Here is a 21,005-nt window from a genome sequence, read left to right on the forward strand (position 1 = left end):
CATTTTATACCAGAGATTTTCTTTTTTTTTTTGCAGCGACCTACAGCGTCAGCGTCACGAAATAATTGTTAGAAAGTAAGAGAAAACGATTGTGTCCAAAGCTCAGTTTTCGCTGAAGTTTCTGGGAGCAGCTGGAACATTTTCTTGTATACACAAATAATTCTTACGACGTTCCTGTATACTGGATATCATACCTATGTTATAATGACACTACCCGCCGTGGTAACTTAGTATGGGGCTACTTGCTGAGCATCAGGTCGCGAGTTGAGTCTCGAACTGAAGTTAAAGTCAGGTGCACCTTAACGAAATCCAGATGTACCTAAGACGTACCTAAGAGTCGTGTAGTTCTGGCATGCCAAGCCACTGAGTTTATGTAAATGTATTGACACTGGGTGTAGCGACGTTGTAGTGACGGTGAACAACCACACTAGCGTAATGGAAGTCACGAAACTGTTCATTGGGAGAACCTGTGCCTTGCAGTACAAGAAGCACAATGATAGCGGCTAGCACATTCGTCGGTTGTCGAAAATCGGTCAGGTGGGGATCAGGTGCGTCGTGTATTAATACACTAATCGTCAAAGGTTGCAGTGTAATCGCTGGGGCTCGCACAAATTCTATTATGTACAGCACTATTCGTGTCACGCGCGGAATCTTATTACACTAGGCCGGGTGCCAACACAGGCATCAGATAGACATGGCTATAAGAATCGAAAAATGTTCTGATACATGCAGGCGAGTCTTGCGCCCACTGATAACTTGCAAGTACGTTAGCCGGTAAAAAGGGGTTACGAGAAGAAGATAAACAAGCACACGTGTCAATATCCCCCTCCTAAAAAGGATCGTCCCGATGCTGCAAAAAGAACACAAAAACTAAAAACAAAAGTACACATAGTAAAGAAGACTAACAAAGCATCAAAGAAATAGAGTCCATAAGTTCGTTAGCGTGAGTAGAATGGCTGGAGAGGCGCACCACAGGGACAACTTGAGGTCGTGCGCGGCGCTGCTGCTATTGCTTAATGCCCTCCTGGCACGACCTCGTAGTCCAGTGCGCCAGTGCGTCGAAGGATTTTGTATGGTCCGAAATAAAGTCATATCATATCATAGAGTCTACGTTGGCGTATCGGGCTCCAGGCCCAAACACGGTCCCACCCCCAGAGATTTTTTACTAGAATACTGGTACCCTCTTCTCTCTTTTTTCGCTTCGTTTCTCTGAAAAAACTTGGAGCTACCGCTGCCTTTTAGTTGCAATTGATGAAGAGACCTCCGGTGGCCTTCCTGGCACAGGGTGGTCGCGTGGGGCTGCGTCAAGAAACGTTCAAGCGTCAACCGACGTAGACAGCGAGGCCACACCGTTATACTTGGAGAGATGCGACATCTTTGACGACGACTTCGAGCTTGTCATGAGCAGGACAGTAGATAGAAGACTATTGCAGACCTGTTTCCACAGTGAATAAGTACAACACAGCACTGGCCGCGTCAGCAAGATTTCTTTAAATCGTATGCCCAGACGGTTCAAGAACCCATGAAGGTTTGACGGCGGCATTTTGGGTTCTTAAATGTCATTGTAATCAAGAGTTGCCGATTATCTAGCCAAACGCGCACCAGGAAGGCTGAACTCTTCTGTTTACTGCAAGGGGCGAGATTGGTGTCAGAAAGTGCTTGCATCGGCAGACGGATGGGTTACGTTTACTCCAGTTCGGCTCATGAAAAGCTTATTACGTCGCGCCATTATGACGACAGTTGTTTATTAGCATAGGAAACCCCAAACATACTAGTTTGCATCGCCGGCTTTCCATAAACTCTGTTTTCAGTGGATTGGGGGCCATCTTGGTGTTGAAATAAGTAAGGCGGCAGGCAAACAGATAACTGCGGCAGGCCCTAGGGATAACTTGACTACTACTGAATTTTCGATATGATATAGCAAGCATTTTTTATCTAGACTACGAAAAGAAGCTTAGTGAAGCCACGTGCTTTATCAACCAGGCAGTCATCTCTCCTGTTCTGGATTGACCCCTTTTTGCGCTTCACCAGATACGAACGCAATGATCGTGCCTTCGACACGCTGATGCATCGTTTAAGCCTCGAGGTGGCCTACACACCTTACTTCTTACATAGGAACAAGAAGAGACCGTCCGCTGATTGATAACATTCCGGATGCTTCTGTGGAGCATTCGCTCATCGAGTGTCCACAATACGTACACCAGCGAGAGACCCTGCACACCTGATTGAATCGGCTGTACAGGCATCCGTTTCATGTGGAGAAGGTCCTGGGGCCCTGGTCGTGCCCAGAGAAAGAAAGACACGCTGTCACAGCTCTTCGCGACTTCCTGCAGTTTCCTTGGAGGCGAATTTATTGTGAATGCATTAGCTAACCGAACTTCGCGTGCTTTTATGTGAAAATGCACAATTTGTGCGGTTTCTTTATCCTTCAGAACGTTTTGCTCTTAATGAGGTGACTGCACAGATCGAGACTTTTTTTTGTAACACTCGCTGTGACCAGACGCTCGCATGTCGCCGATGCAGCACGCTCTATATTCTTTAGAAGGCTAGGTCGCAGTTCAATTATAATATACCTAGCGCTATTTTTCCTTCCGTAATTGCCATTTTCCCTTTTTCGCCTCTTTTGTTTTTTTTGCACATTCTTTATTGACTGGATTATACTTCTGATGATTTGGATAGCCACCCGTTAGGTGACTTATTTCCCACTGCCCACCGCTTAATAAACAAAAACAAATAAACGAAAACAAACTAACGAAACAACACCAGATTCAAGAGTTCCTAGTCCTATACATTTCAAAGTTCTGCCAAGAATAAAAAAAAGTATGTCAAGTGAGCGCGCAACCACAGCGCTTTCGAAAGGTGTTTTTAACATCTAAGGCTACTACTTTTGGATGGAAAACTTGGCGTGTGGGTTTAGCATATTCGGAGATGAAAGGGGCGTATGCCTGCGTGCGTATCTGCCGTACGTGTGTCGTCACCTGCCAGCCTTTCACATCAGAATTAAGACTTCTCAATCGTTGACTTGAAGGACACGTAAATGTGAGAAAAGTGACCCTTCATCGCACCGTTTTCTTGGAACTCTAAATGGCGACTGCGGGTGATATGAGTGCACTGTATGACTTAGATCACTTTACAAAATAATTGTCTTCGTTTATCTGCGGGCCCCACCATAGAACATGGCATAGCTGCCCTTACACACGCGCAGCTGATGACAAGGGAAGTGGTAATGTACGTTGTCTGCTGTAGCGGCTCCTAATGTCTTCTTTACGTGAAACGCAAACACTGCTTCGCTGAAAACAGTTAATGCATCAGATTAGGTACATCTTCAATCCACTTAAACGTCCGGCATCATATCACTCAAAGAAGCGCCAATATGTGCGAAGTAGTCTGTGACAGACCATTGCTAACACAATTTGACAACAAGGGTGCTTACAAGCCTTCGCCTGTGCTTCCTACTTCGTATACATAGTTTTTTTTCAAATATTATGACGAACACTATACTTGAAGCAGCGCCTATCCGCTGGAACAGTTAAATATTTCCCAGATGAGACTGCTGCTCTGCGAAAATTTCCGAGGGTCTTAGCCGAACCTTCAAGCAACGCCCCCGAGACTTGCAAAAAGATATTCGCATGAAAATTACGAGTTCCGTAATTCATGCATTGGAGTTTGAGGAGCTGGTTTCGAATGTGTTTTAGAGCCAATAAAACAGACGCAACCACTGGCGCTGGGGACACGTTCTTGTTCTTTACAGAGTTGCTGCTAGCGAGTGATCTTCCAAACGCCACTCCCATTACGATCTGAAACCAGCCCAATGGCGATCGACAGATTGTTCCTAATCGTTTTTATGCCCTACAGACAAGCAAAGTCGCACTAATTTTATTTGTCACACTTGTCGGTGTTATTGTACACGTAACATAGCGCATGCTGGTATATTAGCGGTACCGCCTAGAGCAACAAATCCGCCAATGGCAGATGTCACCATTCTGTTGGCTTCCATGTCGGGCTGACATAGAGGGGCTGCAGTCAAAGAAGTCGAGCTCGGTCCCGCTTGGCAGCTCCTGGGAATGCTCGGCAATAAGGAAGACGTGATAAAGTTTTGTTTACCTGCCGTGTGAGCAGTTCAGTTCATCGGAACGGTCTTTCCATTCTACAGGGCACGTCGTTTCACGATGGTTGTTGACACCGTACCATGCAACAAGGGTGCATGGTATACCATCATAGCCGTCGTTTTGGCTGGGAGGAGCTTGGAGCTCGTATTTTAAATAGATTTTGCATTAGCTAGAGCTTGCGGAGGTGTGAAAGTTATAGATTGGATGAAGAGGTACCGATATTACTTTTGCAGTGTAAAACTAGATTGCAATTTTGCACATGTAAAGCTATCTATAAAACGCGTACATACAAAGGTACAGAACGTTGATGGAGAAGGATGGGAGCCTAGCCAGGTCGCGTTGACTTTTCGTTGGCTTCGAAGCCATCCTAATTTTCTTCTTTGACTCAGCGTAAAAATATCGGGAGATCATGTTATGGTCCTTTACTGAAGCCGACAGATAAGCTCTAGAATGTTTGGACGCGTAATCGACTTCGTCAGCGCAGTCAGCGATTCTCAGATCTACATGGCTTACTTAAGTTACTGATCCATAAATTGCACTCGGGTCAATTCAAGGTCTGGCTCCCATCGCTTTATCTACAACACTTATCACGTAACACAAATAACATATACTGACACATCGATTGCGTGTCGCATTGAAACGAATGTACAACTTATAACAGTGATATGTCTGGGAAGTTGTTTATTGGTACGAAATAAACCCATACGCATCAATAGACTGAGTTTGGCTGACCTGCAAAGCACACATTCAGCCTTTGCTATACGTGTGACAGATAGCTGGTGTCGCTGATAATGTATCATGAAGCGCAGCTCTTATGTTGGCCGCTTATTGCATGTTGGATAGGTCTGTCGCCGCAGCATTGACAATGTTGTATGCAATACAACCACCAAACGAAGTAAGTTAGATTGCGAAATAAATGCTTTACAGAGTAAGTGATTTGAGAGAGTTGAAACAGTTAAATCACAATGGTGTTGGCACATCACGCAGTATGAGGGAGAACACAAGAAGGTTACATGTTCTCGGTACCTTCTTTGTTTTTCAGCACAACTCTTAGGCGCTCCTGCATGCGGCGAGCGTAGGCGTCAGCGCCATACCTCGTAACCGGGCGAGCGAGCGTAGTGGAAGGTGAGAGCGAACACGGAGAGTTGTGGGGAATGAAAAACGCGGCGGCAGCGAAGCGAGTGGGAAGAGGAAAGTAGAGGAGGAGCCTGTGGCGGAAGCGTGAGAAGAAAAGTGTAGTGGGGCGCTCGAGAGGCTTTGCGGGGGCGATGGCTAAGAGATGGCGCCAGTGTAGCACACGTTCTCTGTGTGGAAGCAAAGCGATGCATGAGCGCAGGTTGTCTGCGACGGCTGCTGTGAATTACGCCCATGCGCCACCCACGCGCTTCCTCTCATGATCTCTGGATTAGCGAGGCAGTCGCGCCACACTGGCTCCATCTGGAACCTGCTCCACGAGGCAGATTGTCCGCACCAGCCAATTTATTGCGAAATGAAAGCCCGTATACAGCTGCGCTCAAATTTCGCATTAGGGAGCATCGTAATCATCGCTGAATAATTTTAGTCTTTCTTTAAGTAGGGCGCCGAGCGCCATGATGACTGCACAAATACTCTATTCGAAAATTGTCGCATATACATTCAGAGGACCAGATATCGACTAGGGCAAGCAATGGCCCAGGACTGCAATATCTGATGTGTTACAGAAAGCTTTAATGCATGATATCAGAGGGCTGCTCACGAGCATTGCCAAAGTGTCATGAGAGACTTCGAATCAACGAACATCCAGGAGGAGATTGTGCTGGCGTCCTTCCCAGGACGAAACGAAGGCACCTAGTCTTAGTGCTCGCTCGGGTTTTGTGCCTCCTGTTCAGACACGTTGCAAGCACTGGATCAAATTTTCAAAAATTTGTTCACTCGGACATATTCCTAGTGGCGATTCTATTTTGATCAACTGTTTACATTCAGAACGCATTGCTGCTTGCTGGTAATAAAATCTGATCATTTTCTAGACACAACTTCATGTATCCGCAAGTTTCTTTATTTGCCTAGATCACAATGGTAACGAATAAACAATTATTACACTATTTTGGTGGAATTGGAACGTGGATTATAAGAACAGGCTGCTCTATGCCAACAGAAAAGAAAAATGCCACAACAGCATGACATGGTCATGTTTATGTTGAAACTTTATTGTTGTTTTTGTGCCCATATGTGATTTGAGGCTTTCTGTGAGCAGAATGTTGAAGGTAATGCCTCATTCGGTTCTTGCACTGAAGACCTGCGTTACAAATGTGATAATTTAGGAAAGTACAAGCAGCATTTCTGGTTTCCAGGGCAAGTGGCGCGCAAATTTACAAGTTTGCAGTGGCTACGGCAAATTCCTTCATCCAAGGAGCAGGAAATGTTCGGTCCTGCATTGTAAAAAAAATAAATGCTTAGCATATAATGAGAAACGTTAGTGAGTTAGGATCACTTTATTTCAAAGCGCAGCTTTCCCTTCCTAGCCCATCACCTAGTTTTTTCTTGCATCCAACAATCAGGACCTCTCAGCATATATATATATATATATATATATATATATATATATATATATATATATATATATATATACACGCACCAACGCACGAACTCACGTCTTTGAATTACGTGTGTGGGCCCCCCGGCTCTGTTTTCTTCCTTCTCCTTCATAACTAGTGAGCGTTTCGAACCTGGCAGGTTTGATGCTTTAGGTAGTATGTGTGGGTTTATCGGTCAGTTGCCTTCACCCGAAAGAAGTTCACGTAGACATGACGCCTGCGGCACGAAAATTGTTCTACATCCACCGCCAAGGTCATTAGTTGTGGCGCCGGCTAACACTCCCAGGCCCAGTTCTAGTAGAGCAACATCAGTACCCCCCAAAAGTGGACGGGAAAACGGCGCTGTGGTAGCTCAATTCGTAATGTGAAGACGGGAGTTCGTATCCCATTTTCTGCCAGTTGCTTTCTCATCCACTTTCATTCCTATTGATTTATCAGTTAATTGAATTACTAACTACAAGTAATTTCTCCTATGCTGTCCTTGGTGTCATTGTTTGTGGGCTTCTGTTGAAGTGACCAATAAATATCTGGCCCCTCGGTTTCTTTTCTTATCGTTCATATATATATATATATATGTGTCATATATATGTCATATATATGTCATATATATCTCATATATGTATATATATATGTCATATATATGTCATATATATATATACACAGGGCGATCACATGAAATCTCCCCGATTTCAATATTAAACAAAAATGTTTAAGCGTGGCTCCGCTAGCGCAAACATCAGAGAGCAGCGGAGCTGGGGGAAGGCCAGTAATGTAGGTTCTCTCCCCCAGCTCCGCGAAGCTGGGGACGTCAAGAGAAACCCAGCGAGGTTTTAACAGCTCCACTGTAGAAAACTAGAAACCTGCGGTTTGTGGCATCATGGCAGGCAATCAAAAAAGTTCTTTCTTGGCTTTTTCTTCTAAACTATTCCTCTTGTTTTGTTTCAGCTGCTGAATAAATTTCCAAAAGTGACAAACCTTAAGAGGGTGCCCAATGTGGGGTGTGGTAGGTGGAAATGAAGCCACTCATTGCTGTCTGGTGGATTCCGCAAAAATGAATCTCGAAAATTTTGTTGGACAGCAATGGGCGACTTCGTTTCCGGAGATACTATACCACACATTGGGCTCTCCTAATGTTTTGTCATATTTGGTATTTATTCGGCACTTGAAGGAAAGCAAGAAGAATCGTTTACAGAAAAGTCAACAAGAAACTGTTTGAATTGCTTTACTTGATACCACAAACCGCAGGTTTCTATGTATGAGAGATATTTGTGTTTCGCACTGAAAGGACGGCGAGCTTTAGCTTGGACACCCTGTATGCATATATATATATATATATATCTGTGGTACAGGTATCTATGGCAGCAGCAAGGTTACAATTGTAAAGTTGGCGCACGTCTTCAAAAACACTTGTTTATTGTCGACGTTGCCGCCGGTAGTGTTACGGTCACAGCCTGCAATCTCTGCAGTGCGATTTTCAGCTCTGTCGGTCAACGAGAAGTGCTTTTCTTCCGCCTGCACCTCATCAGCCACCATTATCGGTCCCGGCGCGGAACCCGCGGGCTTGGTCTCTTAGTATTGAAGCATTGGTCATCGTAGCATTGGAAAAATTGTGTATCCTTACGTGATCCCTTTCTTGGTAGGTGTTTTCTAGTTTTCTCGTGAATAATTAAGGTAGCTGTGGAGTATTTGTAGATATTTGTTAAGCTATTCAAGTATGCTTCCTGGGCTCCCCGTTTATGCAATGGCTCCATGACTGCTGGCCTCTCTACTGAATCAAAAGCCTAAAGGTTCAAACTACAATCCCACAATATCATGACTGCGGGTTGCGTGTAAGTCGTATTTTACGATATTTCTGCAGCATTTTACTTTCAGAAATTCAATTAGTAGCTTATTTGCGCTACACGGAGAGCCTGCGTGGTTGGCTATGCGCGGATTGGTATGTGTAGTTCGCAATGACACGGGACCCTTAGCGCTATCGCGTTTATGTTGACTACTTTGGAGTTGGTTATCGTGCACCCGAAGCACGTAATGAACCGCTTTCAAGGTCCTCCCAAAGAGTATTTCGGCTTCAAATGCCCGGGAATCAATGAAATCGAATTTGAATTCAGTTTTTTGTTATGGGTAGTGAATGTACATCTATCCATGAGAAAACCCGAGGGCACCTAAGCACTTCTTATGAGTCGTGAATGCGACAGCACTTGAAAGCCGCTGAATGGTCGTTCGGATTATGAACTCCTTGTGGGCAAGCGAGCACGTTGAGACGCTTGGCCTACGCCTCCTAGATAGCACACGGCCGGTGCAATTTGATCTGTGACGTCATGCCACTTTGCACAACTGCCATAGAATCGAAGGGGAACGCTCCCGAGTAAGTCGCGGTGATTTTGACGCCACCGTCGTGCTTGGTAATGGAAATCTTGGTCCAAGTAGCATGATGTATAAAGCAAATTGCACAGGAATGCTATCTAGGAGGCGTTGGTTCAGCCCTGTGGGCAAGACACTTGGCGTCTCAGCATGGGGTCGTAGGTTCTAAACTCACTACCGACATCGTTCTTCCTTTCGAATTCAGAGTTTCGTGCATTAATTTCTTTATATCGATTACCGTGGCGAACTTAGAACGCAGGTGAGAGCTTAACACAGGCTAGAGAGAGCGAGGATGATGCCTTTCATTTCTTCATTTTTTTTATGAGTAAGGAGGAATAGATTTGGTGAGAGCCCGACCATCGAGCCACTGACCGACCCCGGCGAAACAACCGGATGGGTAGAGAAGGAAAGCTCCCATTTAAAAAGTATTACAAGAGAATACAAATTGTTATGTTCATGACATAAATGCGAGTGCAGGCACATAATAATCAGTAAGACATAGATATAACATCATGTAGCAATACTACATAAAATATATACTAAATCAAGCTTGCATGTATTGCAAGACAGCGTGCAACTAGAATTTGAATATGCTATTGACAGAATGTTCTTTAAAGTTACTGGGTAAGGTATTCTTTATTGAAGTTGAAGCAAAATTGGCCCTGAATTTTTCCATAATTTGCCACTTTGACAGTATCTATTTAGCCGCCTACGTCAGCACGCTCTCATGGTCGTTTCGTTAACTGGGTAGGTACCAATATGGGAATAGTATAACAAGAATGCATGACAAACGTAAATGATCGGTCATGACATGAATATCACCGATGGATACATGAATATGTGTGTTATCTAGGTCCAGAAACAACCGCTTACGTCTTGTTGCTCTCATGGCCATTTCGTTAGCTTGGTAGAAAGGAAAATTGGCATGGTCTGAAATTGACATGATCTGGCGTATGACGAAATTGGTCGGTCATGACGGGAATATCGTGACATGTGTGTCATGTAGGTCATGAAACAGCCGCCTACGTCTTGCTATGTATCAAAATTGGCATAGGGCTACAAGAGTGTATGACGAACATATATGTTAGGTCTTGATATCAATATCATGACATGCGTGTCATGTAGGTCATGAAACAGCCGCCTACGTCTTGGTGCTCTCATGGTCGTTTCGTTAACTTGGCAGGCTCCCCGCACACTTCCTTGCATTACATCGATTCCCACAGGGCGCGGGATCTGCCAGTTTTTCTGTGAGGCAAATTTTGTAAAAGCAAAATGCGAAAACAGATTAAGAATAATCAGAACGATTGGGAGCGTTACACTGCGGGAATATTAACATAAAATGACGAGGGAGTGTTTGTTTAATTTACCGAGTGGTAGCATGTTTTAGGCACAAAGAAACGAGGAAGTATTAGATGCAGAAGCGTTAAAAGTCACAATTTGTATGACCTGATGGGGAATCTGCTACATTGCACACAGGTGCGGGGTTTAAGTTTCGCCGCATGCAGCTATGCAGTAAATAAAATTCGTATGAATAAATGTGTAAAAACGCAATATGAATGTTTTAAAGCCAATGTGTGGCCTAGCTTTATATAGACTCCTAATTTCGCATGCTGTTTTCCTTATTAGCGAGGTTATATGGATCGCACTTTTCGGTGTGCATACAATGGCGCTTCCGGGAAGGTTGTAGTGTCGAAGAAAATTTAAAATAATTGAGCATATCAACAGATGGAGTGCCAGGATCGCAACTGCTGTGTGAGGGAGAAATAATAAAATTAAACTTCTTAGTATTAATACTCAGTCCACTTCCGGCATTACCTCATCATATTAGCGGCGTCTTGGTTATTTTAGATAGCGGTAAGTATATTAATCAGCCGGCAGTTACTATGGCAGTGTCGTCAGCTCAGGGTGTACAGTTTAATCAGCCTAGGCCTAACGACAGGTCGCTGATATAGGTTGAGTATAAAACAAAGCCAGGAATACAGATTTGTGGCGCACCAAAATTAGTCATTTTAGGTAATGAGCAAGTGCCAGGTATGTATAAAGACTATTCGCTATCACGTTACTAAGTGGTGCGTAAAGTTAAAACTTGACTAATTCTTCTAATGAATTCTACTTTCTAGAGCAATGTGCTATGAACAGCGGAATCTAAAACTTTTTGAAAAGTTGCTGAGTACAGCAGCAGTAAAATTAGCAGCCTCTTTTGCCGTCTCAGCGTTGTCTGCTAAACACATTAATGCTAGCTCAGTAGCGCAACACTGCCGAAAACCTAACTGGTTTGAAAAAATAATTTAACATTTCATTAAATAATTAGTCAAATGTCACACCAAATTCACAGAAGGAACGTGTAGACATGCCACAGGTTAAATGTGCTATGAACGGAGCGAAAGCTGTCTTGACTGACACGTGTGTCTTCCATGTTAGGAATGATAGTGAAGGCTTCTTCGGGTGACACATAATAAAGAGAGAAGCTATAAGGCAAAACCAAGTTGACCGCTTTATCAAAGCGGACTTCCTGAACAGAGAATGAGTCGTTGAGTATATTTGCGGTATCACACGGGTTGTCGTATGTGTGATTTCCTGAGGGAATCTTGGTTATTGTTACATTAGATATAATCTTGCAGAGGAAAGAACTGATTATATCTCGCGGCTGTTTCGTATTATCGCCAGCGTTTTTAATCTTGTTTTAGTCATAATTCTTCTCAGCCACTATGAGCAGCCTACTTCAAATGTTTTAAGAGGTCATGTAGCGATTACGTAAATCATTACTGAATGGCCCTCTCCTTCTTGACCCTCTTGTTGCTGAAAAATATTCTTTCGTTCGCGGACACTTCATTAGCTTAGTGGTCATCCGCGTATAATATGCGACGTGAAAATTACTTCTACAGTGAACTAATTTAGTACTTGCATTGAGGGCATCATGTTGTTAGGAAACATCTGATAAGCAATTTCTGAATTCTTTTTACGATTATTACTGGTGACCGGAGTATGCGACTGATGAGATTTATGAATAATGATTTATTTAGGTAGCGGATGATATGCGACGTGAAACTTACTTCTACAGTGAACTAATTTAGTGCTTGCATTGAGGGCATCATGTTGTTAGGAAACATCTGATAAGCAATTTCTGAATTCTTTTTATGATTATTACTGGTTACCGGAGTATGTGGCTAATGAGATTTATGAATAAGGATTTATTTAGGTAGCTCTTTATTTACCGGTTTAGACAGAATACTGCACTGAGTGAATGGAAGATAACAGTCTATAGGTAATTCAATAATAACAAAAATCAAAGCTAGAAATACGATTAATAATTATGTGGTAAATAATTCTATCTAAAGTGCAACCTGCTGCAACATGTAGTAGGCATTCGTAACCATACCCTTTGTTGCACGTAACATATTCAGTGGCATAGGTGGTGGGCTGTTCCAAAGAACAACTTTTATGTATCCTAGTTCTGGTTCTTTAACCACCCCAGTGTTAATGACTCATCTATACCCGAAATTATATGTGAGTGATGTGTGCCGCGGGCGCCAGCGGGAGAGGGCCACCCTGACGCACATCCTATGGGATTGCACCAAGTTCCCCGATGAAGCTTCGACAAGTACAACGATTCCGCCGCGACTCGCGGCTGCGGCGGAATGCTACGACCACGAAAGCCAAACCTGGGCCGTCCAGCAGGTCTCGGCGGCTCTTGAAAGACAAAGGCCGAGCGAAACCGACGGAACGTTGCCCCTCAGGGCGACCGACCGCGGGAGTAACACGCGCTGGAGTTGAGTAGAGACCACCCGCTGAGAAGACGTCAGCCATTTAGTCATGGTGTCGTTCTGCAGGCGACTACATGAAGTTGTTTCTCTCTCTCTATGTATCCTGTGTAATGAGCTTTTTTTCGACTGATAGCTTATGCAGTGTTTCGCTAAGCCCAAACAGATCATTCACGGAAGATGAATGCGGTCTCTAAATACAAGCCACAACTAAGATCTTTTTACTCTGGATTAAATACGATTCATGGCGTGGGATGCGAACGGATGGAAATTTGGAAATGTTAAGGGCCAAGTAAAGTCTGCGGGAATACATAAAGTTGGAAAAAAGAAAAAAAATCTGCGCGACCATGATTATTGTAGGCGCGGTGACAGCACCTCGACCGATATGAAAGAGAACTATATAGATTTCAATTACATGCTCATATGTCTGTTTCGATGAGTAAGAAGCGATAACGAATGTATGATGAAATACTAGTAATGCTATTCGCTCTTTCTTCGCACGCTGCATGCGTTGAAATGGGTGAGAGATCTATAGAATAATAAAGAATGCGGTTGAACTTGCTCAGGGTGTAAAGTAGGCTTTAATAATAATAAAAAAACAAGGAAGTACACAACAAGGCTAGGTGAGAATTAGAAGATTGGCCTCAGGCGTTAGGGAAAAAACGCCGCTCTGCACAGTCTTGCGTAACTGAATTGGGCACTTCACGAAAACGTGATTTTAAGCACAGCCGCGCAATGCCACTGGCATTCAGGCATCGTAGCTGGACGCATATTGTTCAATTGTGGTGCGTGCCAGGTAATAGAAAACATGAAGGTGTCTTACTTGGGTCGCAGCAAACTGTCAGGTGCTTGCAGCCGTATACAAACACCATGTTCCGTAAAGGGCATAGAAAGAACAGCGAACATCTAAGGCCTCTGGATTGGCAGGTCTCGGGTCTCCAATCCGCTGTAAACGATTTCAGAGAGAATGGTCATACATCAGTAATACCACCCACAACAACTATACTAACGAGGAACAACTTTGCTTAGGGTGGTAACTTCAAAGCTGTTTCATCTCATGGCGTAGCTGTAATAACACACTTTTCTTGTTAAAGCGCCAGTTTTCTTTGACTCTCGCCCCCAGTCCGCTGTTTGCACATACAATTTTGTCTAACCATTTATGTCACTCCGAGGGTGACCTTGACATGTGCTGTATTACATTTTCGGCGGTCGGTTACATTTACGGCAGTTGGTAACTGGGGTCCTCCATCCCAGACGACCGATGCCCCGACCATTAGGCCACGGAGGCATGCCCGAAAAGGCGGAATAAAATATTTTTACTAATTTTTGTCGTGCAAGGCAGCGTATAGAAACGCTTGGCACCTTAGTTGTTTCTCAGAATGATATTTTCTTTAACACATTCATTTTCATTCATTCACAAAACTTTATTAGTGTCCTGAAGCCCGGTCTTTTCAGACCGAGGCGGGCCGCGTCCACGTCGGCACCGCCAGGCCGAGCCTTATGGCGTCATCGTGGACCCTCTGGACAGCCCGTAGTTGATCTTTATATGAAGAGCTTGTTAACAACTTGTACCAGTAAAGCCATTTTTCTTCGGGGTCGGTGAGAGTCGCGGGACAGCCCGCCAGCATGTGTCTGATGTCAATGATGCCATCGCACACGTTACATTCTTTCCTAATTTCTATTTCGGGGTGAATTTTATTTAAGAAATACGGAGTGGGGTACGTCCCGGTTTGCAGTAAACGTAGCGTGACTGCCTGAGCCCTGTTCAATTTTACGTGTGGCAGAGGGAATTGCCTACGGCCCAAGTAGTAATATTTAGTGATGTCGTTGTAAGTTAGTAACTGATCTTTATGCTCCCCGGAATGGTAGTGGGCGTCGGCTCGGCTCTGACCGGCACGGCAAGCAAGTCTTTCCTGCTGCGCCATCTGTTGCGCTTCCGCCATCTCTTCTATCGTATTGTGCACGCCTAGCTTCATGAGCTTCACGTTCGAGGTGCTGATGGGTATACCTAGGGTAGCCTTCACTAACTTTCTGATCATAGTGTTTATAGCTTGTTCAGCTCGGCCTGCGACCATTTAAATAGACCTGCCACGTAGGTGAAGTGACAGAGAGCGAAGGCATGCACTAGCCTTAGAGCGCTGTCCTCACCAAGGCCTCTGTGTCTGTTGCTGATTCTCCTTAGTAACCTGATGACTTGGTCCGTTTTGTTTGAAATGTGTTGAATGGCATTCTGGTTGGTACCTCCCGCTGCTATGTGGAAGCCTAAAACTTTAATCTTTTCCACCTGCTTGATCGCGGATCCGTCGTGACAGCGTAAGATAATCTTGGGTTCCTCCCCGGGGACATAGCCCCTGGGTCTTCGACCCCTGCGCCGATGTTTTAGGACCAAAAGCTCTGACTTTGCCGCCGAACAGTTGAGTCCCATCTCGCCTAGTGTGCTTTCCACAGCGTGTATGCTCTCCTGCAGTCTGGTCTCCGTTTGGCCTACGTTACCATTGGCGCTCCATATGGTTATGTCATCGGCATATATTGTAAAGTGTATACCTTTTATACTCTCCAGTTTCCTCGCGACTCTGGTCATTGCTAGATTAAATAGCATGGGCGAAAGTACGGCCCCTTGCGGGGTGCCCCTGTTTCCCAGGTTCATCACCTTCGATTTTAGTTCTCCTAGCGTGAGGCTCGCTTGCCTACCGCTCAGAAACGCCTTGACTACACTGTATAGCCTCTCGCCCAACCCCAGCTCGGACAGGACCTCGAGGATGGCCTTGTGCTCTATGCGATCAAAAGCTTTTTCGACGGCTAGTCCCAGAATCGCTCTCGCGTGCACCGGGCTAACGTGTATGAGCTGGTGTTTGATCAGGAGCATGGCGTCCTGAGTCGATAGTCCGGGGCGGAAACCGATGACGTTATACGGGAGTATGTCATTTTGCTCGACGTATCTAGTGAGTCTGTTAAGAATAACGTGTTCCATAGCTTTACCTGTGCACGATGTAAGCGAGATTGGACGTAGGTTATCCAGATGGAGTGGTTTGCCCGGTTTTGGTATGAGGATGGTGTTAGCTATCTTCCATTCCTCCGGATAGTCTCCCTTTCTCCACAACTCGGTGAAATGATTCGTCAGGAAAGTGATCGACTCATCGTCTAGATTCATTAAGAGTTTATTGGTAATACCATCGGGTCCGGCTGCCGATCTACTAGAGAGACCATGGAGGGCGGCCCGTACCTCACCCTCGGTGAAATCGCGGTCCATTTCCTCGCACGGTCCTCCCATGTACTCCACGCGTTCGTCGCCATCGCCCGGTTGTTTGAGCGGGAGATATTTGTCCGCGAGCTGTCTCATGACTACCTCCTGAGTCGTGTACTGGCTGACCTGATGTACCAGTTTTGTAATTGCCGTTCTCTTGTTTGACTTAGTGTCGCTCTCGTTCAATAGATGTTTGAGAATGTTCCAACTGCCTCCATGTTTAATTCTGCCGTCTGCCAAGTGGCAAACTTCGTCCCACTGCTGCTTCACGAGCGTTCTCGAATGCTCCTCGATCTGTCTGTTTAGCAACGCTATCTTTTTCCTGAGCTTTCGGTTCAGTCTTTGCGTTTTCCATCTTTGCAGAATGGATTGTTTGGCCTCGATCAGATGCGCGAGCCTACTGTCTATGCTCTCTATGTTTTCTTGGGTCTTAATTTCTTTAGTGGCTTCCCGGAGGTCCTCTTCGAGCTGCTTGATCCAGGTCTGGAAGGACTGTCTGCGCGCTTCTATCGGTTCCGATTCTAGTCTCTTAGCCCTAACTTTCCTAAAAAGGTCCCAGTCCGTGCACCGAAAGGTTCTAGTCTCTTGTTTCGGCATACCTATACCTATGTGTATGATATAGTGGTCGCTGCCTAGATCGGTGCCCGAGTTTTCCCAACTAGCTTGTTTCGAGTTGTTGACAAAAGTTAGGTCGGGCGTAGAGTCCCTGCACGTGGACGTGCCACAGCGGGTGGGGAAAGCCGGATCGGTGATCAGGCACAGTCCCAGGTCCGTGGCAAGGTTCCATAACCCCTCACCTTTCTTTGTATTCCAAGCGTATCCCCACGCTTGGTAGGGGGCATTAAAGTCCCCTCCGATGATGAGCGGGGAGCTCTTTGCGACTGCGAGTGCCTTGTTGAAAAGTGCCCTAAAGCTTTGTTTCTTGCAGGCGGGACTGCTATAAATATTTAGGCAGAATATACTCTGCGCCCTGCCTTTGTGCCTTTTGAGTACGACTTCTACTAGGATTGAGTGTTCACATTTTCAAGCTAACAATGAAGATAGTGACTTGCTATTCAACGCGATTTAATCCTGGCGAAATGTTTCGCTTTATCTGCATGGAGGCTGAGCGACGCGTCCATTACTGAAATTTGCAGCGCGTTTCTTGTCATAATGGGCCATTTTGCGGGCTCATGAAGCTTGCTAGAATTGTGGCTCGGGCTAGTTGGTTCATGGTGCGAAAGTAGGCGGACAATGCAAAATTGACGCAACACAAGAGGAAGACAGGGCGAACACGGCGCTGACTTACAAATTATTCGATTTTCTGGCATGTGGGAATATAATACCTTGACAGTCAAAAATATGTGAAGGAAAATAAGACTAACATACCATGACAGGGATAAGTCTGTCATGTTATGTTAGTGTTATTTTGCATCGTATATTTTTTTTACTGTCAAGGTATGTATATGCCCACACGTCAAAAAATAAAATCAGCTGTAAGTCAGCGTCGTGTTCGCCCTGTCTTCCTCTTGTGTTGCGTCAATTTTGCGTAGTCCCCCTACTTTTGCTCGCAAAGAATTTGAGTACATCGACTCGCACAGTGCGTGCGATCTTATCAGCCGTAAGTGAGAAGTTCTGAGAGCTGGTGCAGCACAGTGCCGTTCATAATATTGTAATGCTTGTAATGATTGTAATATTGTAATATAGTGCTTGTAACAATATCATTGTATGCTGTCCTGCATATTGTCACAGCCTAGTAAGAGACGGGAAAGCCGGTGTCGAGGACGTGTAAAAGCACTTTATGAGAGCAGTCAACGCGACGTCGTTGTAGTCTCTGTTTTTCTACTCGCGCGCTACTTCAGCGTCGTTCTCATCGCCTGGCACATACCCGCGGCGACCATATAGGATGTGGCATTTGCCCCTCCTTTGGAAAAAAAGGCATCGTCCCGATGCACCAATCTCCGAAGGATGTGCACAGACGGTGAAAAGCTGAGGTTATGAGGAAAAGTATGGCTTCATACGAAGCACATGCACAATCTCGGGCAGATGCCGCCGGCGTTTGGAGCAGTTATGACTGTCGGGGACAACTTCATAATTCACATCGCTGATGCGGCGCAGAACTGTGTACGGGCCGAAGTATCTTCGCAGGAGCTTCTCAGACAGCCCCCGCCGACAAGTAGGAGTCCAGGCCCACACCTGGTCACCGACGTTGTATGTGACGGGTCTGTGTCGAAGATTGTAGTGTCGGGCATCGTATTCTTCTTGTTCTTTGATTTGCAAACGCGCAAGCTGCCTGGCTTCCTCTGCGCGTTGCGTAAATTCCTCGGCACCAGTCTCGTCGTCACCGCACTCGTGTGGCAGCATTGCATCCAACATTGTTGTCACTTCCCGGCCGTAAACGAGGTTGAAAGGTGTCACGCATGTTGTCTCTTGGCGAGCCGTGTTATACGCAAATGTAACATATGGTAAAATCTCGTCCCAGTTCCTGTGGTCGACGTCGATGTACATACACATCATGTCTGCCAGAGTCTTATTCAAACGTTCGGCCAGCCCATTGCTTTGGCGATGATGACGCGGTCTTTCGGTGAGTGGTACCACTTAGTCGCAAAACGGTATTCAGAAGCGCAGCCGTGAACGCAGCTCCTCTGTCTGTTATGACCACTGCGGTAGCGCCATGCCTTAGGACGACAGCTTCGATGAAAAATCGTGCTGCTTCGGCTGCTGTTCCACGTTGGATAGCACCTGTTTCGGCGTATCGAGTAAGGTAATCTGTGACGACGATTATCCATTTATTTCCTGCAGTAGACAGGGGAAACGGACCTAAAAGGTCCATGCCAATTTGCTCGAACGGTGCTTGCGGTATCTGAACAGGATGCAGCAGCCCAGCTGGCTTGCCGGGTAGGGCTTTGCGGCGCTGGCAATCCAGGCATGTCTGTATGAAACGTTTCACGATCGACGCAAGTCTCGGCCAATAGTACTTTAGCCTAATTCTTGCCAATGTCCGAGTGTAGCCTAAGTGACCAGCGGTGGGCTCGTTGTGACAGGCATCTAGGACTTCGTCGCGAAGAGATGCGGGAATGACGAGTAGGTAGCTGCTGCCACTAGGTGAAAAGTTCTTTTTATAAAGAACGTCGTGGCTTAAGCAGAATGAAGGCAGCCCTCTGGCGAATAACCTCGGCACGCTGCTTGTTCTTCCCTCTAAGTAATCGAAAAGAGGAACAAGTTCTGGGTCCTCGCGTTGCTGGCGTGAAACAGCCGCAGTATCTAGCATGCCTAGAGCCGCGTCGTCATCGTCGTGCAGTGTAGTCTCAACAGGAGACCGAGAAAGGCAGTCGGCGTCGGTGTGTCGTTTCCCCGATTTGTATACAACAGTGAAGTCGAACTCTTGGAGCCGAAGACTCCAGTGCGCAAGCCGACTAGCTGGATCCTTTAAATTAGTCAGCCAGCAAAGTGCATGATGATCACTGACAACGGTGAAACACCGACCATACAAATATGGCCGAAATTTCAGGACGGCCCACACCAGTGCGAGACATTCTTTTTCTGTAGTAGTTACACTCCGTTTTTGATAGCGTCCTGCTGGCGTAAGCAATCACTTTTTTGGCACAATATAGCACGCCACACCGCACGCTCACTCGAGCTCAAGCGGTTACACTCAGAATGCTACAAACAGACACATACCCCACTCAAAACAGATTACACCATTACATGCCCGAGCTCTACGACAAGTCTTATTGCACCAATTGCAATACATCCCTTAAGTTTATCATTTACTCTGGCCGTGCTCGCAAGCTCACGTAAACTACGAACAGGACAAGCGCAAGTTTGAAGAGGCAATCCGGAGCGAAGAACTCGCTCCCCAACTCTGGGCCGTCCAGCAGGTCCACGACGCCGCCAGGAAACTCAACCTCCCGGTTCCGTCGTGGGAGACGCCCACTCCATGAGAGCCCAAAGCTCTCGTGGCCTGCAGGACCTGAATAAAGTTGATTTCCTTCCTTCCTGGCGCCGTCCTGCCGCTGTACAAGCACTGCGCCAAGGCCGACATTACTAGCGTCGGTATGAAGAATCGTAGGGGCGTCTTCATCAAAGTGTGCGAGCACGGGAGGCGTCTGCAGCCGTCGCTGTAGGTCATCAGAAGCCCGTTGCTGGTCTTCACCCCACACAAAGGGGATATCTTCTCTGGTATGATGTGTTAATGGCCATGCGATACGCGAAAATTCCGCGATAGACCGTCGGTATTAGGCGCAAATACCCAGAAAACGTCGCACTGCCTTTGTATCTGATGGCGTTGGGAAATTAGCGACGGCAGAGATTTTATCAAGGTCAGGTTGGACACCTTCACGACTAACAACGTGACCGAGAAATTGAAGTTCTTCAAAACCAAAATGGCACTTTTCAGGTTTCAAAGTTAGGCCAGCTGAGCGTATTGCTTCAAAGACCGTTTTTAGTCTCTGTAAGTGTTCTTCGAACGTGACGGAGAAAACAATCACGTCGTCGAGGTACACCAGACAGATTTGCCACTTGAGACCCGAGAGTACCATGTCCATTAGTCGTTGAGACGTTGCCGGCGCAGAACACAAACCGAAGGGGAGCACCTGAAATTCATAAAGTCCGTCGGGCGTCACAAAAGCTGTCTTCTCACGGTCTCTCTCATCAACTTCTGTTTGCCGGTAGCCGCTTTTCAAGTCCATCGACGAAAAGTAATGTGCGTTTCGTAGCCTGTCCAGTGAATCGTCGATACGCGGCAGAGAATAAACGTATTTCTTTGTGATCTGTTTGAGTTTTCGATAGTCGACGCATAAGCACAGGCTGCCGTCCTTCTTTTTAACCAATACGACAGGGGATGCCCAAGGACTCTTAGATGGCAGAATAACCCCGTCCTCAAGCATCGTCTTCAATTGGGTTTGTATTGCCTCGCGCTCTTTAGGTGCTACGCGATAAGGAATCTGCCGAATTGGTCTGGCGTCGACTTCGGTGA

At 45.9% G+C, this 21,005-nt stretch overlaps 1 long non-coding RNA gene across 2 annotated transcripts in view; it reads right to left on the reverse strand.

Moving 5' to 3' along the window:
- The window catches only part of LOC126537964 (uncharacterized), a 46,300-nt gene that overhangs the window by 14,339 nt on the left and 10,956 nt on the right, over positions 1 to 21,005 (reverse strand). For both annotated transcript variants that reach the window (XR_008613878.2, XR_008613879.2), the window contains exon 2: positions 13,628 to 13,750. This is a non-coding gene — a long non-coding RNA (uncharacterized lncRNA). The remainder of the gene's footprint in view (positions 1 to 13,627; positions 13,751 to 21,005) is intronic.

Source organism: Dermacentor andersoni, chromosome 4, assembly GCF_023375885.2.
Source record: "Dermacentor andersoni chromosome 4, qqDerAnde1_hic_scaffold, whole genome shotgun sequence".
In the NCBI taxonomy this organism is placed as follows: domain Eukaryota; kingdom Metazoa; phylum Arthropoda; class Arachnida; order Ixodida; family Ixodidae; genus Dermacentor; species Dermacentor andersoni.